A 7,500-nucleotide genomic window follows, 5' to 3' on the forward strand; every position below is an offset into this window, starting at 1 on the left:
AAAAGCAAACTCAGAACCCGGCAAAATATCTAATTCAGCATTCACCGTTCTGATGATGACACTGTGAAACTGACACTGAAAGACACGCAGACAGACAGACAGACATTGAGATAGATACACAGGGAAACAGAGATTTCCGACACATACACGTGCGCGTTCAAGTTGTATCATATCATGTTGTGCCCAGCAGCGATAATGAGTTGCACGACCAATAAACATTCATAAACCTTTTTCACGACATGAAACATTTGCATGATTCTTCTCCCTTGAACCGCCCTCCCACCCCTTCCACCTCCACCATACAACCCTTCACCCCCACCCCCCACCCCGACCATACAACCCTTCATCCCCACATGCCTCCCCCCGCTCCCCCCCAACCCCCTCCCCCCGCACAACCCCCCTAGCTGCTGCGAGCGAGTCTGCCAAGAAAGTGAGTGCTTGCATCTTGGTTCTCAAGCCCGTTTCGCCGGCCCATGCCGGCGTGCACAAGACATCCAGCGAGAGAGAGAGAGAGAGTCACGGTCGCATAGTATGCTGAGGACTCAGTGGAGAAAGTTGTGTGCAAATTTTGGTCCCTGAAACATAACGAACGAATGTACGATCAGCTGTCTTGTTAACTCACAGTCAGTTCACTGACAAAGGCTTACCTGCCGTGCCGTGCCGGCCGGACACCGTTGGAAATCTTCGTTTTTACAGCATAGTGAGTGGTCTCTCTGTGTCCCAGTCTGTCTGCCTCTCTCTGTCTCTCTGTCTGTCTGTCTGTCTCTCTCTTTGAGACTTTTTGACTCACTTGTGTAAACAAAGTGAGTGTGTTTTAACCCGGTGTTCGGTTGTCTGTGTGTGTGTGTGTGTGTGTGTGTGTGTGTGTGTGTGTGTGTGTGTGTGTGTGTGTGTGTCCGTGGTAAACTTTAACATTGACATTTTCTCTGCAAATACTTTGTCAGCTGACACCAAATTAGGCATAAAAATAGGAAAAATTCAGTTCTTTCCAGTCATCTTGTTTAAAACAATATTGCACCTCTAGGATGGGCACCAAAAAAAAAAGGGAGCCTAATTATATGCAAACTGCATTTACTGTTATATTTATACTTTTTGTATTCTTTAAACTTGGCACTTTGATCTGATATTCTGACACAACAACAAGAGCAGTCATTATTATCATTTTTTGTTCAAACAGGGACTTCTTTTGCTAAGCATGGAAGTTTGATTTACTTTTCCAAACTGCGTTTTGGTGCAGATAGTAAGAAAGAGAAATTACTCTGTAATTAATGCTAGGGGACTTAATTTGCTTTAAACTGATCTTTCTCATCTTAAACATTACATTTTAAAAGTATACTCAATACATAAAAAGCTTGGATTTTTTAAAGTGTATCACAAGTGAGTCTTGAAGGCCTTGCCTTTCTTGTTTTTCTTTCATTGTTATTCTTTTTATTCTTTAAAAAAAATTTTAAAAAGTTTTTCTTTTATACCTGTACTGTTTATTTTGAGGGCGGGATGAAAAAAAAAAGAAAAAGAAAATAAAGGCATTGTATACCAAGTTGCTCAGTTAGCCTCACTGAGTAAATAGAATGCTCAACGTAAGAGGAAACTTCTCGTCAAACAGGTTTGTTTCCCGGCCCTGGAACAGCTTGCCAGACAGCCGACGTGTTGACAACACCCTTTGCCGATCATTCTTTCAAAAATAGGCTCGACTGTCACTGGAAAAAACCTGCCTACCTTGTACTGGTCGTCGGTACAGAAGTATAAGGACGAAAATCACTGAATCGCTTCGTCAATAGCTTTTTCCCCAAAGGCGGCAGTCAACGCCCTTTCTCTCGAACAAATCTAGTATGATTAAAGAGAGTTGTGCAATCAACAACCACTTACCTGAAGATCTAGTCATCAGCCCCATCCACATGTGATTACGCAGTGTGTGTGTGTGTGTGTGTGTGTGTGTGTGTGTGTGTGTGTGTGTGTGTGTGTGTGTGTGTGTGTGTGGGTGTCTGTGGGTGTGTCTGTGTGTGTGTGTGTGTGAGTTGTGCAATCAACAACCACTTACCTGAAGATCTAGTCATCAGCCCCATCCACATGTGATTACGCAGTGTGTGTGTGTCTGTGTGTCTGTGTGTATCTGTGTGTGTGTCTGTGTGTCTGTGTGCACGAGATTTCATATTGATATGCACATGTGTGTGTCCTAAATTATACTGTATCTGTGTATGATTTTCGATTTGTGTTTGTGCATTTTATGTACTACCCCCCCACCTCCCGGCCCCCCGCCACCACCCCCTCCCAATATTCCTTGTGACCCCGGTACACTTGGTGATAAAGACACATTCTACTCTACTCTGTTCTATTCTACTCACCAGAATGTCAAGATAGGTAAGTAGATTGATACCCTTTGTTTTGCTCAGTTTGCTCCACACGCTCTCCTGCCACGCATGTCGCTATGTATATAGAATAGAATAGAATAGAATATGTACCGGGGTCACAAGGAATATTGCGGGGGGGGGGGGGGGGGGGGGGGGGGAGGTAGTACATAACAAGGTACGAACATAAATCGAACATCATTCACAAACACAGATACAGTAGAAATGAAGTGCACTAACAGTATCAATATAAAAACTTGTGCATACTCACACATGCACGCACTGCACACACACTCTCTCTCTCTCTCTCTCTCTCTCTCTCTCTCTCTCTCTCTCTCTCTCTCTCTCTCTTCCGGTACGCCGTGATACAGAACGTGTTTAAGTTCGAGGATCAATTCCTTGAACGCATCATACGGACACAATGGACCCCATACAGAAAACATTTGACACTGTGTCAGAACATATGCCCACTGATTGGCGATATACAATCATCCAACGCTATGCGGGGATATATGCTCCCAAACATATATCGAGTAAGTGGACTGACATCGCCAGCAGTCGACAAAAGTATGACAAACCCATATGTGCCGATTGATGTGCCCTTGCACCGGACCTCTTTCAATCTACATTGGAAATTTGTTTCAGCGACAAACCACAAAAGAAGATGATCAAGATGCACCTATACTACACAACAAATCCTATTACAAGGCCGTGCGTGTAGTGACTGGGTCGACCAAGAGTTCCACAGACTGCGAAGCATCGTCCATGTGTTAGCGGAAAACACACACATAGCGCCACGCTGATTACGACTCAGCGGGAACCACAGACACCGCCTACAGCTGACCAAGACACCACACTGTATCTCTTCCCTCCACCATGTCTAATTGCCCTACTCCTGCCCCCTCTCTCTCAGCGGATAACTCGCTTCCTGGCAGTAGTCTCACAGATGGCGGCCTCAGTGATGCCACTTTCAACGTCACTCACCCCAGACACGTCACAGCTCCCCATTCCTTCAGACCCGGTCAGCTCTACCGAACAACCACGTGCTGAGAAGATTCCTTAAAGATACATCCTCTTGCTATCCATGAAGTTGGTGCTCTCATCTCCAGTCTAACTCACTCAGTACGGCCAGTCCTCTCTTCTCCTCTACACAGACCCCTCGGATGTCCAGTGGGTGTCTGAATGACCCAACCTTTAGCTTCCGTCGTCAGAATTGTGGTATTCTTTGTCAACATTCACGTCTTCAGTATAAGAGCCTTCCGCTTGCAATATTTTGATGATGGTAATTGGGGTGAAACGCTGTTAACGTCGTCTCTTTCGCCGTTCGTATGGAAAGAGCTAAGCAACAAAAAATCAATAGGACCTGATGGTATTAATGCTTCTCTATTAAAACTCACACTCCCTTACATCGTTGTCCCCCTTACATTCATATACAACCTGCGCATCGAACAGGGTATAATTCCCCCTGCTCTTAAATCAGCAAAATTTATTCCATTACCGAAGTCAAAAGACACGTCTGATCTGAACAACTTTAGACCTATTTCGCTTCTGTCAGTATTGTCGAAACCACTCGAAAGACATCTTCAAAAACATCTGATACAATATCTTGAAAAACACAAACTTTTCCATCCTTTGCAGTCGGGTTTCCGACATCGTCACTCATGTCAAACGGCAGCATTAGTCCGTCTGTGTGATTCATGGTTGTCTGGCATCAACCGCAGTGAAATCGTAGGCGCTGTTTTTCTTGACTTACAGAAAGCTTTTGATCTCGTTGACCACGAAATATTACTCACAAAATTGTCATTGTATCTCAAAGACCCAACCACGCTGTCCTTTTTGGAATCATTCCTTACCGACAGAACACAACATGTGTTCACCAATGGTAGATTCTCTTCTACGGGAGCAATAAAAAGTGGAATTCCTCAAGGATCTTTTTAGGGCCGCTTCTGTTCTGCATATCTATTAATGATCTTCCTTTGTCTTTATCAGACTCCAGAGTCTCGTGTGACCTTTTTGCAGATGACACTTCCCTCCATTCTAGTGCTGTCAGCGTTGCCTCAGTTCAGAATTCTCTTCAAAATGGCTTAAATGATGTTTCTAAATGGTGCAAATCCAACTGTATGACACTTCATACAAAAAAAAACCCAAACAAAACAAAAAACAAACAAACAAAAAAACAAAAAAAACAAAGAGTATGATTATCACGTCACGACAAAAGCATCAAGAAAATCCCTTTGTTCTCACCCTGAATGTCGATGATAACTCCATAGATCAAGTTCGCGAGCACCGCGTCTTGGGAGTCATAACTGATGAAGAACTGAAATGGCAAGCTCATATTGATTCTGTCTGTAAAAGGTTGGCACGCAGTCTGTTCTTACTCAATCAGCTCAAACCTTACATAAACAATGAAACTCGCAAAATGTTCTTCAACGCTCACTGTCTTTCTCACGTCAACTATGCATCTGTTGTCTGGAGCTGTGCTGCAGATGTTCATCTAAAGAAACTAAATTCTCTCCACAAGAGAGCAGCCAGATTAATTCTACCAGATCACTCACTGTCAACTTTAGAAAAGCAAGCCAGATTAAAACTCCTTCCACTTCAAAACCAGCTAGAATTCAACAAAGCACTACTCACTCAACTTGGCACCACAATATCTCAAACACCTGTTTACACGAGCCTCATGCCGATACGGCTCTAACAAATGCATTTCACCACGTAACCGAACTGATTTGTTCAAAACTAGTTTTGCATTTTCGGGTGCATCCCTGTGGAACTCCCTTCCTTTGCAAATACAAACGGACAGTTCTCTTCCTATTTTCAAATCAAGTCTGCATAAACATCTTCACCCCTTCCAACAGTAAATAACTCTGATCTTTGAATTACTGTAGGCATTAACAAAGAGGTCAGTTATGTCTTATTTATTGTATTCTTATTGTTGTTGCTGCTGTTGTTGTTGTTGTTGTTCTTTTCTTGCTTTCTCATTTCATCTTGTTTTGTTTTGCTTCTTTTGTTCTTTTGTTCTTTCTTTTTTTTTCTCATTCTATTTCTTATGCATGCATAAATTTATTCATTTCGTTCTATCATAATCGTGACAAATATCCCAATAATATTGGTGATGGTGGTAGTCACTGTAGTATGTTGCACTTGCCACACGAAGATTTCAGAGGCAGTAACAATACTGTACCTTTTGAACACCCGGATGTTTCTGGAACTTGTGTACTGATGACATCTCTCTCTCTCTCTCTCTCTCTCTCTCTCTCTCTCTCTCTCTCTCTCTCTCTCTCTGTATATGGATTTATGTTGTTGCCCCCTTGTCAAAAGACCTTTCTTGGCAATGACAATAAATAAGTCCAGTGTCCAGTGTCCAGTGTCTCTCTCTCTCTATGACTCACTGTCCTATCCATCTGTCAGTCTTAGTGTTTGTGGGGAGGGAGGGGGTTGGGGGGGGGCTGTCAGTGTGTGTGTGCGCGTGTGTGTGTATGTGTGTGTGTGTGTGCGCTTGCGCGTGTGTGTATGCATGTGTGTGCGTGTGTGGGGGTGGGGGGTGGGGGGGTGGGGGGGACTGGGGTGTGGGTGGGGGGTGGGGGTGGGTGGGTGTTTTCTTCATTATATATGCCCTTCTGCGTGAATACCTCTTCCATTCATTTATGTGTGTGTGCTATTTGTAATAGATGTAGATTAGCAAGGACAGATTGGAAGAATAGGCTATGCCAAAAATCTTAATCATTGAATAAAAACGTTTTGAGTTCTGAGTTCTGAGTTCTCTCTCTCTCTCTCTCTCTCTCTCTCTCTCTCTCACACACACACACACACACACACACACACGTTTGAAGAGAAGCCGCATATTATATATAGTCTTTACTCGCAGAACGACGAACAGGTCCCTTAGAGGGAGCCTCCGGCAAACGTCGTACAAGTCAAATCAAGATGGCAACATCCACATTTCTTCCCCTCCACTCCTCTGTGTGACTGACGGAGTGAACACTGTTCATTCCGTGTTGAGGGGAAGAATTGTGGACATTGCCCTGCTACTACTACTACTACTGCTGCTGCTGCTGCTACTACTGCTACTACTACTGGCAACATCCACATTTCTCCCCCTCCACTCTGTGTGACTGACGGAGTGAACGTCCACGCCTTGTTGTGAACACTGTTCATTCCGTGTTGAGGGGAAGAATTGTGGACATTGCCATCAAGATAAACCAACAAGAATATCACTGACAACATCTAAAACTCTTACTGATACCACTGAAAAAAAAAAATGTTGAAACTATGCTCCTATTGCAGCATAGTTGATTTCAGAAAACAACATTATGAAGAACATAACTAGGATTATTACAACGTTTGCATCAGTTAAGGTAAAATAAGGGTTAACATTCTTTTTTTTTCTGCGTGAAAGTAATCTATGCAGCATTGCAAGTCTTAATGAATTGTACTAAGTCTGAAGAAAACCCGTTAACTTGCAGAAAATAATTGGCAAAATGAAAATACAAACATATTTACCAGGCAACAGTCTTTTACGAATATCAGAAAAGTATGGACACTTCATTATAAAATGAAATGCATCACCAGCAGTATTCACGTCACAGTTGTTTAAAAAAGAAACATTTATTATTTTTTTCATTCATTATCATCTTTTTAATATAATGAAACCCGACAAGACAAGACAAGACAAGACAAGACAAGGCATGACAAATATTTTTCAAACGAGGGTAACAGCTAAACAGGGAACATGGTTTTTTTTAACATCCACCCCTCGCCTTGCCCTAAAGAGGAACTAAAACAGAAAGAAGCAAAGTGGATGGAAAAGAGCATAAGGTATCAAAACAATAACTTGATATCACTTTTAAAAAAAATTGTCTTACTGGTACTCACGGACAAGACAGTGTGTGACTCTGAGTTCGAAACTGTGACTTCTTTTGAATTGTGTGGGTTAGTTGTTGTTGTTGTTGCTGCTGTTTGTTTGTTTGCTTATTTTTTTACATGCAGTAAACTCATACAAAATCACGTTTTAAAAGTGGCAGCCGCGATGTTTACGAAACGTTTTCGGTCATTATCTTTCTTTTGTTGGCCGTGAAAAAGGATAAATATGCACACGCAACTTTTGCGATGACATTTAGCGCTCGCCTTTTTGCAACTCGTTTTTTTTCTGTGA

At 42.6% G+C, this 7,500-nt stretch overlaps 1 protein-coding gene across 2 annotated transcripts in view; it reads left to right on the forward strand.

Annotated features, from left to right (window-relative positions):
• Positions 1-449: 449 nt before the first annotated feature.
• LOC143284553 (isatin hydrolase-like) overlaps positions 450-7,500 on the forward strand; it is a 26,803-nt gene continuing 19,752 nt past the window's right edge. For both annotated transcript variants that reach the window (XM_076591327.1, XM_076591326.1), the window contains exon 1: positions 450-700. The gene's annotated coding sequence lies outside the window, so the exon portion shown is untranslated. The remainder of the gene's footprint in view (positions 701-7,500) is intronic.

Source organism: Babylonia areolata, chromosome 8 (assembly GCF_041734735.1).
Source record: "Babylonia areolata isolate BAREFJ2019XMU chromosome 8, ASM4173473v1, whole genome shotgun sequence".
Classification (NCBI taxonomy): domain Eukaryota; kingdom Metazoa; phylum Mollusca; class Gastropoda; order Neogastropoda; family Buccinidae; genus Babylonia; species Babylonia areolata.